The sequence below is a fragment of the Equus asinus genome, chromosome 5 (assembly GCF_041296235.1).
Source record: "Equus asinus isolate D_3611 breed Donkey chromosome 5, EquAss-T2T_v2, whole genome shotgun sequence".
NCBI lineage: Eukaryota > Metazoa > Chordata > Mammalia > Perissodactyla > Equidae > Equus > Equus asinus.
The window spans coordinates 34,812,935-34,824,595 of record NC_091794.1 but is presented as its reverse complement, the minus strand read 5'-3'; positions in this window follow the sequence as shown (position 1 = coordinate 34,824,595).

The window sequence follows — 11,661 nt, the reverse complement described above, 5'->3', positions numbered from 1 at the left end:
GCAATTTATGGAGTAAAGTGAAAAGAGAGAGTATCTTGGTGGCCAGTGACGCCAAAGTGAATGTTGGCTGCATCAGGTTACTTTGTAAATAGAAGGAGAGGTGAAGAGCGGATTGGGTGATTTCCAAAGGCTGTAAATAACAATGACAATAATAATTTTTACTATTACTGAGCACTAATTATATGTCATGCATTACATCAGAGGTCGCAAACTATGGCCCATGAACAAAATCTGGCCCGCTCCCTGTTTTGTAAACAAAGTTTTATTGTCAAACAGCTACAACTATTCGTTTAGGTATTGTCTATGATTACCTTTGTGCTACCATAGCAGAGTTGAGTAATCATGACAGAGACCACATGGTTTGTAAAATCTAAAATATTTACTATCTGGCTCTTAGCAGTAAACGTTTGCAAACCCCTGCACTATGCGGTCATTGACTCTGTGGTAGATTATATTTTCCAAATATGTCCACATGGCATCTTCTAACCCACATGCCTCGCTGAAAATGTGACCTTCTCACCCCACCTCCATCTACAGATGGATACTACCTGTGGGTGGGCCCTGTGGCTGCTTTGACCAATAACATAGGATGGAAGTGATGCTATGTCATTCCAGGTAAAGTTTCTGCTTCCTGCCTATTGGAAGCTAGCCACCACGTAAGAAGTACAACTACCAGAGACCACCATGTCGTGAGAGGCTCAGATCTCATGGAAAGGCCCTTAAAAATGAGATGCCATGTGAAGAGAGAGAACAAGGGTCATGGAGACACCAGACTGTGAGTGAAGAAGTTGTCTTGGAAAGAGACCCTCCAGCATCTGGTGCCTGTGCTGACACGATGTGGATCAGACACAGACCACCGAACAAACCCTTCCAGAATTTCTGAGCCACAGAATCATTAGATGTAATAAAATGGTTGTTTTTATCCATTAAGTTTGAGGTAGTTTTTTATGCAGCAATGGATAATTGAAACAGTTTCATACTATCCTCATTAGTTCTCCATGAGATAAGAATTATTAGTCCCAACTTATGTATAAGAGAACCAAAGTTTGGAGAAATCAAATTATATGCCCATGTCACACAGCTGATAAATGACAGAGCCAGAGTTCAAACCTGAGTCTATCAGACTTCAAAGCCCAGATACCTGATAATGCCCACCAGTGCTGACATTCTGTGTGCTGAAAGCTGACAAAGCTGAGACAATGGGTCAATCAGGAGGCTCCTGCGAAGGTCATACTCCCAGCCATAGTGGAGTTATATTCAAGCAGTTTTCAGTACAGCTTCCACAGATCAGAGCAACTAATGCTATGCCATACATTTGTCCCTTGGCACTTCGCCTGACAACATTTCTTTTTGATCCATGATATGTTTTTATTTGCTTCCAAGGTACAATTGTTTTCTAAAATGCTTTCCTTTTAAACAGCTTTATTGAGATATAAAACACATACCATAAAATCCACCCATTATAAATGATTTCTAGTAAATTTACACAGTTGTGCAACCATCACCACAATCCATTTTAGAACATTTCCAAATGTTCTGAATGTTCCAAATGTTCCAAATGAGGGAACATTTCCTAAAAAGGTTCCTCATGCCAGATTGTGGTCAATTCCCTCTCCCACAGCTCCCTCCCAGCAACCACTAATCTGTTTTCTGTTTCCATAAGTTTGCCTTTACTAAAAATGTCATATAAATGGAAGCACGCGATATGTGGTTTGTTGTATTTCACGTCTTTTGATTAGCATTTATCAGTAGTTGGTTCTTTTAATTTCTGAGACGTATTCTATTGTATGGATATACCACATTTTCTTCTATATTCACCAGTTGATGATTGGAGGACTGGTTCCAATTTGGAGTTGCACTAATGGGGGCATTTAGTCAGTATTTGGTTGCTTAAGAAGATTCATAGGACCCAAAATGACAATGCTTAGAAGCCATGGTTTATTGCAGGAAAAGGATACAAAAATATAGCAACATTATTCAAGTAAAGACCTCAAGCACTTCCTCCACATTCTTCAGAGTCAAGAAGGTTGCCCAATGTTGGAGAAAAGTTGGGAGAAGTTAAAGTGATTATTTTGGGTCCAAGGGATCTTCATCCTCCTGACCTTATAGGTAGGATCCAAAAATTCCTCCTGCTTCAGTATCTAGGTGGCAGGGTGTGGAAACAAATAAAGACCACCCAAACAAAGACAGGCAAAAGTTATTCAGAGCTTGCTTTAGCAAGAGAGTGAGCGACCATCATGCGTTTGGCAGAGACTCAAAGACAGGAAGGAGAGTGTGAAAGCTTGATAGTGGACAAAAGGGGAGGCTTCAAGTAGGTCCTGATTAGAGGCTGTTGGTATGTGGAAGCTAAATGAGGGCTAACTAGAAGAGGGACATCCTATGTGATTGGTTAGAGGAACATATTTAGCTTTCTCTGATTGGTCCTAAGTCAGAAGCAGGGAGGGAGGAGGGAAAATTAGGGAAGCTGGCAATTATTGATGAGGTCCTGACTATTTTGGGTCCAATCGCTGCAGAGGTTGTGGGTCAGAATTCTATTTGTACATATGGTCTGCCCACTGATCATTTGCATATTCAGTCATTCGAGGGCCAGTCTTCTCCTAGAGTCCCGTCCTTCTAACTCTAGCACGTGGGTTCCGAGGCAACAAGTCTATAGTGCTTTAGGAGAAAGGCATTTGTTGTCAAAAGACATAACTCTACTCCATGGAAAAATCACTTCACTTCTCTGAGACATGCTCTCTGCACGTAGAATGAACATAATGATAGTAATGCTTGTTCTTTTACCTTGTAGGGTTTGCACTAAGGTTTTTCATCTGTTCCCATATCCATGCCCTTTGCCACATGACTTTGTAGTTCCTACCACAAAAGGGGAAGAGGATATTTTCCCACCCCACGACTCTGAGGTTAGCCATATAACCAGTTTTGGCCAATAAAATGAAATAGAAGTGACAGTATGACAGTTCTGAGCTTAGCTCTTAAAAGGCCTTGTGTGTTTCTACTTGCTCTCATGAGCTTCCACCATCATTGTGAGCAGATCATGCCCAGGTTAGCTCACTGGTCCCAGAGGGTAGAACATAGTCTACTTGTCCCAGTTGAGTTATCCTACGTCACCTGACCCCCAGTCAACCCCGAGACCTATGAGCAAGCCCAGCTGAGGTGAGCAGAGCCATCCAACTGAGCTCCACTTGAGGAGTGTAAATGATTCTGTTTTTCAAGCCACTAACATTTGCAGTGGTTTCATAGGTAGCAAAAGCTAATATACACAAGGTTGTCATATCATCTAATAATATAATGGATGTGGAAATATTTTGGAAACTGTAAACTACTCTGCAAAATGATTTATCCTTATTTTTTGTTTCCATATGACCTTATTTTCAGTTATTTGTGAATTAATCTCTATGAAATATTGCTGGCAAAATTTAAGATGCAGTCTTCTGTGAGGTATTCAGACATATATTTATTCCCTAAATATTTTTTGAACACCAGCTATGTGTCCTGTAGAATACAGAAAATCTTTTGAAATCCAAAGAAATATCTTTCTATCAGAGAACTTTCAGATGCTGAAGAGATTTGGGGTGAGTGGGGAAAGATATGGACTTTGAATTCTTGGAGAAGTAGGTCAGATGCTGGTCCCCCTCATCCTATGGTGGACATTTATTCTGCATCCTGCTCTCCTTAGTAGTGAAGAAAGAGCCAAAGCCCTCTCCCTAGGTGGTGGAGAGCACAGAATTCTTTTGAGAGTACAATGTAGAACATCTTGCATCTGGGAAAGACTAGGGAGGAGAACTTCACTGCACCTATAGCTCTGGGTCCAGAGTAATTACTGGAGGACCTTCAGTCCTTGTCATTTACATCTTCTGAAATTAAAACATTTTTTCAAAGCTTGGTTCAAGTTCTACCTCCTCCAAGCAGCCTTGTTTCCTGAGGCCCTATGGGTATTATCTTTTCTCTTCGCAACTGGGATAAACTTTCTTTGATACCTCTATCTTAGCCTCATACTCCACTGCTATGCAAAAACATGAGCCTAGTAAACTAGAAGGATTTTGACCTGGAATGGCTGTGACAGCTGGGTGCAGCTTGAACCTGGAGAGAGTAGCTCATGGCAAGGTTAGGATGAAGAAAGCAGGTCGTGGGGAAGCTGGTCTCCATGACAGTTCTTGGGGGAGTCAGGAGGTCAAAAGTTGGGCTGAGACCACTATGGCTACCTCAGGGTCTTAGAAAGAATTTACCTCTGGCTAGGAATCTGAGGGCCACACCTGTTTGGAAGTGCTTACCTTCTGCCTTCAATCTCAGGTTCTTTAAATGACCAGGGCCCAGCCAAGTGGGGCTCCATTGACATGTTCCTCAGATGCTCAAATCACATCTTGGACTTTCTTGGGACCAACTCTTATTTTAGATGACTAGTGCTTCTGCAAGATACAATTTAGAACATTGGCTTTACTAGACAATTAAGTTTAATTACTGAATTTTAGAGAGGGATGCCTCCAGATCCTCAACATCTTGGAAGGCATTACAAATACAGTGGTTTGTGCTTGTAATAATTTTTATTAAAGAACTAATTCACTTATGATGATTTTGACAGGAATAAAATATGCAAATAAATCCACTTTTACTTAATTGTTGAAAGGATCCCTTTCAATAATAAAAAGAGAATCAGACAGATCTTTAAAATGCCTGAAAGAAATGTTTTGAAATGAGTTGGATTTTCTTAGCTTCAACTAATGGTTTACCTTATAGTCTTGAGTAGACTTGTATGCGCCTGTCTCATCCAGTAGGCTCTTTTCTCCTGAAAAGCAGGAATTGTCTCAGTTCTATCTGCATCTTCTCTGTGGCTAGCATAGTGCCTGGCACACAGTGAAAACTCAGAAAATACTTTTGCTGTCTTGAAATGTTATCACCACCTGCTTTTACATATGCAATTCATTTACTCCTTGCAAGAATTTTGCAAACTTTTACTATCCTAGTTTCCACAGAGGAAGGGAACTAAGCCTAAGAGAGGGTAAGTGATTTGCCCAAGATGGTACCGTTAGCAAATGGCAAGATTAGAATTCAACGCTGGTTTGCTTTCTATGGAGTCCTCTTTATAAGGAGAAATAGGACACAAAAATGATCAAACACGAGGCTTTCATTGCTATCTGCTGTTGTGGATTTCACTCTTTTCTCTCCTTTTCACTCCATTGACTTATATTATGCTCTTCAATTACAATTCTCAACTTCCTCCCACAATTGCTCTGTATTCTGGGCTGTAATTGCTCCTCACAGAACCCGAACCCACATGCCTACAATTTTCCCATCAGCCAAGCAGCCCCCACTGCCTCCTAGGGACCATGGCTAATGCAGCCCACAGGAGTACATGCACCTGTGATTACTGCCATTTTCCACTTTAGTTATCCCAGTAGAAGTGCTATTCTAGAGTGCCTTTTACATAATGTGTAGTGACAACATTCTGATGTGGGTAGGTGGCTAAGAATCATTATCCTCCAAGTTATTATTTGAGAAGTGGTACCTTCAAGGTGGGAGCTGACATGTTCACTCACACGATTGAGGGGGAACACAAAGGTGTCCCTCCGGTATTGAGGTCCATTCCCTGTCCTTAATGTTGAGAGCACAGGGCTCCTTCCTAGATAATAAATTAAGCCTCTGCTTAAGAAGGGTCAAAAGCTTCAGCTGACAAACTACTGAGTTGTATTATCTAAGAAAAATAAATAAAGGATTCCTCCAATTTCTTCCATATAGGAATCCCTGAAATGCTTTTCAAAAGAACTCAAGCAGGTCATAGAACCTGAGAAGTAAACGGGCCTTGTACAGATGGGAGACTTAGGGTGTAAAGAGGGAGTGGTAGTCAAGAGACAGCTTTTGAGACTCCTAGACAAGGGCCTTCTTCACCATGGTTAAAGTGATGGCTGAAAGAGAGGAGTGGTATCACTTCTACCTTCAGTCTCCTGGAAGCTTCTGACAGGAGAGTTATAGAAACACCAGGTCCCTGGGAAGGTGGCTCCTCCCATCGGTAACATCTTATTTCTAGGACACCTCAGTCCAGCATTCAGTCAAGAAACTCTGACCAAGAAAGCCAAACATTGCTGAAGAGATTAAAAAGAAATAAATACAAAGCAAAAAACCCCTACAATGGCTAGTAAATGTGTTTGAGATCAAGCCCCTTCTCTTCACCGCGGGATTGAGAGAAGCTGAGAAGCTTCTAGGAGAGATGAGGGATAAAATGTAAGGATTTTCCCAAAGAACCTGAAGCCCAGGGCACCTAATCACTGTCACAAAGGAAGGGACTCCTTTTCCTGGGGATTTACTAAAAGAAGGGAACTGGAGGAAAGGCTGAGAGGGGTTTTTAAGGGCTGTCACAAGCCAGGGACATTACAGAGGGAGCAAGAGTCTGAGGGACCTGCCTGGCATCTAGCAAAGACAAAGCTGAACTGACACACAATCTAAAAAACATCAACCGAACAGCAACACCAGTAAACTTCATTGAGCCTCATCATGTGCCAGACACTTTTCCAGTTGTTCTACACACTTTTTCTTATTTTATCCTTACAGCAGCCTTGTAACAAGAATTAGAGAATGCGGTAGGGCCACTTTCAAAAGTCCTGGGAAAGGATGATTATAAATGAAGGTTCTCCCATTAATATCATTTCATGGGCTATTTTGAGATCCCCATAACCTCTCTATGTATGTATAAATAATATTTTTTATACATATTAGTTTGAACCAGGGCAAACTGCTAGTTTTGCAGGTCAAACAATGGTCAAATAGCAGAAATTTCATATGATTAAAACTAATGTATAAAATATATACTCTTTATGGGAAGTAAATAAAAAAGTAAGAGGCAAATACAATAGAGTGAGGTATGTACTACATAAGGAGTAAATATTGTGCACTCTGAAAAAAAAGTCACAAAAGAGGGTTCTAACCAAGTTTTCGGTGGAGAAGAGCAGTCAGGGAGACTTCTCAGAGAAAATATTAAGACCTGAAGGACAGTGGAGAACATAAAGGAAGTTAATCATTATGAGCCAGATTCAATAAGTCAGGGAGGCCTTGGGTCATAATAAAGAAATAGATTCAGGACTTGTACTCCCACTATAAACAAGTAAAAACTGGGAAAAATATATGAAAAAAATCCCCACTTTCAGACATTGGACAACAGGCATCACAAGATCACAATCACTGGGAGGAGGAAAATAAACAAGGTGAGTCCATAAATTGATTGAAATTAATGTTTTAAAAGATTGAAATCATAAAGAGTATGTTCTCTAATTGTAGAGAATTAAATTAGAATTAAAAACAGAAAGGCATCTGAGAAATAAGCAGCATAGTTGTAAGTAACTCTCAGGTAAAAAGAGGAAAATCCAAGAGGAATTAGAAAATACTTTGAACTGAATGAAAATAAAAACACACCATAGCAAAATTTGAGGGATGCAGTTAAAGCAGGACCTAAGAAAAGATGTGTAACTTTAAATGATTATATTAAAAAATAGCAAAAATCAAATCAATGATTTAAGCTTACACTTTAAAAAGCTACAAAAAGAAGAGACAATTAAACCTTGAGTAAGTGAAAGAATGAAATAAAAGAAATAAGAGAAAAAACCAATTAAATAGAGAATGTACAAATATTGGAGAAAATCAATGAAACCAAAAGCTGATTCTTTAAATGTCATGGCATGAGCTGCAGGCAGAAATCTTCATCTAGAAGCCCAGAGGGAGAAGTAGCTCGTAAAGGAGATCTGCTAGATGGAATATATACTGGCTGCAAAGGCCCATAGTTATGAACAGCCACTTTGGTGCATCATCATCTCAATTGGATGTTGTGACCAACATTTCAATAAAACTAATAACTTCTATCTAAACTCATCAAGAAAACAAAGGAGAAGACACAAAATGTCCATATCAAGAATGGAAGAGGGGACATTATTACAGATTCTACAGTAACTAACAGGATAATAAGGACTATTATGAACAACTTTATGTCAATAAGGTCAATGTCTGGTATAAAATGGAAGAATCTATGAGAAAAACAAATGACCAAAACTGACTTAAGAGAAAATAGAAATTCTAAGTAGTCCCATATTTATTTAAAAATAATCGAATTTCTTATTAAAAATGTTCCACAAAGAAAAATACTAGCCAAGATCACTTCTCTAGTGAATTCTTTCAAACATCTAAGGAAGAAATAAAAATAATCCTATACAATGTCTTTCAGAAAACAGGGAAAGAGATAATGCATCACCATGCCACTAGACAAAGATATTGAAAGAAAACACTAGCAGCATTGTTTGGATCCTGCTTTACTAACAGAGTCTTATGACATCTGCAATTCCAAGAGAAATGAAAACGTGTGTTCACAAAATTACATAAAATGTGTTTGTATACAAATATTTATACTAAATAAAAACTGGTAACAATCTAGCAACAAGAGCTAACACCAGCAAGAGAAGGGATAAACAAATTGTGATATGCATATATGGAGGAATACCACTCAGAAATAAAAAGGAATAAACCATACATAGATGCAACAGTGTGAATAAATCTAAAAACCATTACGCTGAGTAAAAGGAGCCAGACACAAAAGAGTATGTATGTATATTCTATTTTTATAAGAATTTAGAATAGGTCAAACTAATTTATAATTGTAGAAAGCAGATCAAGTCCGTTGTGGGGGTGATTAACCGTGAAGAGGGATGAAGGAACAAACTTGGTGGAAATAGTCCATATCTTGACAGGGATGATGTTTAGTATCTATATACATTTGTCAGAAACTCATAAAACTATCCAGTTAAAATTGCCACATTGTTTTTACATGGAAGTTATATCTCAGTAGAATTGGACTGAAAAAAATAAGAGAAATGGGTATAAATGAAGAAATTAGGGAGAATGATATCAAGGATGTCTCTAATGTTTCAATGGAAGCAACTTGGCAGATGGTGGTTCCCTTCACTATTCCCGGAAGAAATGCTGGGACAAAACCAGGTTTGAGGTGAGGGAAGAATATTGATAGAGCAGTATTAAAATGTTGAATTAAAGTTACCTGTGACAGTGGTACTCTGTAAACCATTTCTCAGAAGAAGTGGAAATAGTTGGGGACTCCTGATTTGTAGCATTTTCTGATTTTCATGGTATAAATACTTCCATCACATCTGATTTCAAGCTACCAATGGTTTAACAATCAGCTTGAAAAATTCCTAGAAATTTAACAATAGGCTTTCATGATGCAGGAAGAAACATCTCCAACACACCACTGCCTGTGATGAAAACAAATATATGGAGCAAGAGGTTGTATAAATGGAGGTGATTGCTGAAGAAAAAATGTAGTCGTTAGTGAATAGATGTCAATAAAATCCAGGTATGTGGACATAGTTAGGGAAAGAATATAGAGGAAAAAGAAAAGATGCCTAGAATTGTACCTTGGGCATATTGGTTTTAAAACTCAACCAGAGGAGAATGAACAAGTAGAAGAAGTGAGAAATAAGGAGCAGAGAAGTGGAAGGAAAAATAGGACAATATGATGTCAAAGGAGCCAAGATATGGAGCCAAGAAGTGGTCAAAAATGTTAAATTTAGCTAAGTTAGTAAAATGAAGGCTAATATTTTGTGGTATGGAGTTTATAACGACCTTTCAGACACAGTTTCAGTGGAGTTTGGAAGTAGAATGGGCTGCAGGCAGATGCCTTCATCTAGCAGCCCAGAGGTGGGAGTAGCTCATAAAGGAGGTCTGCTCAATGGAATATATACTGGCTACAGAAGCCCATAGCTATGAACTGCCACACTGGTGTGTTACCATCCTGATCAACTGTTTTGACCAGCATTAAATACTCTAACCAGGGGCAGACGGTGTCCTGAAACCTGAGCTAACATTCCCAGGCCTAAAGGTTTATGGTCAAGTATATCCCCAGGAACCTGAAGATTCCTGCACCCACTCATGGAAGAACTTCACAGTAGACGTGGGCTCCTTGCTCTAGTTCCCAATTATCTCCATCACCTTTGTCCATGAAGGAACACTCTCTCTTCTTGCATGACCCATTAGCTCTCTAACCATGGCCCATGCAGTCCTTTTCTGAAGATGTAGTTCAAAGTTTTCCACATCCTCATCCACCTTAACTCTCATCAGTAACTAGCATTTATAAGTAGGGATTCAGTAAGTATTTTGGGGGGGTGAATTGATGAACTAGCCCTCTCTTCACCCTCCATACTGTCTTCCACATCAAGAGAATCAACTGAGTCCTAAAACTGAAGGTCTGTTCCCACATAAGTGCCCTGCCAAACCACATCATACTCCTCAGAACCTCCTCCCAAAGTGTGAATTCTTCTGCTAAATCCCTACTCCCTAAGCACCAGCATTACCCCAGTACTTTGAGGAATTACAGGTAACTAGAAAGGACCTAAGTTTCTGTAAATAACAATGTAACCTCGGGACCTTTCAAATTAAGAAGTTTGTACAGACTGGTGGTGGCTTGAAGCTATAGGAGAAATATGACATCTATTCCTGGAGTGTTAGTTTTGCTCAAAGCTGCTTTATAGGGGGAGATTATGAACACACACCCAGAGAGACACACACACACCCCTAAATATGCATAAAAAACAAACACTAAGGAGCTGGCCTGGTGGTGTAGTAGTTAAGTTCCTGGACTCCGTTTCAGTAGTGGGTTCACAGGCTCAGATCCCGCACACAGACCTACCACCACTTGTCAAGCCACGCTGTGGCAGCATCCCACATAAAACAGCGGGAGATCTGTAAGGATATTAGCTCAGCAAAAATCTTCCTCAAGCAGAAAGAGGAAGATTGACAACAGATGTTAGCTCAGGGCCAATCTTCCTTACACATGCACACACAAACAAAAAAAAAAAACCCCTAAGTACTATAGAATATAAAAATAATGGATTTTTAAAGATAAAGCATGCAATTTCAAAGGAATTTTATGTCTGCAGTATGTTACTTTAATCTAAGTTTCTAGGCCTCTTTCAGTTTCTCCCCTACACTCGACACTTATTCCTACCCCTGTGTAGAATAACTTTATTAATTCTCCTCGGCACTCAGGGAGACGTGGATGAATAAGTTTGACAGACTGATAGAAAGCATATGCTGACAGGTGCCAAGGACCAGGAGATGATTTCCAATGTCAGAAGCTCTTTGGGGTTTTGAGCACCACCTATCCCTGACCAACTTGGAGGATGGCTGCTTGGAGCCCTTCTCAGAAGAGGAAGTTGTCAACCCTGTGTTTGACACTTTCATTTACTATCCTTAATTTCATCCTATCTATCTTCCACCACTTCTGACTGCACCAGGCCCACGTACAGCCCATGGTCCATTGCATATCCAAGAACTCAGACCCAGAGACCACAGAGAGGGAGCAGAAACACATGGACAAGAAACTTCTATGTTCTTTCTGATACCAGTACCAGCCACATTGCCTAAGTCACCAGGAGAGAATGGATATGGGAGAGGCCTTGACAGCATTGCCGTAGTTCTGTGCAAACAAGAGCTTATCAAGGAATTCTCAGAACCATTAGTAGAACAATGGCTCTGCTTTATATAGAGAGTTTTTATGCACAGACTCTAGGCTTTATACACTTCTTTCTTTTAAACGTCAGATGTTATCTCTATGGGAAGCTGTGAGTAATACTCCTTGGAATTGAGCAGTGCACAACCTCCACAACTCTATGT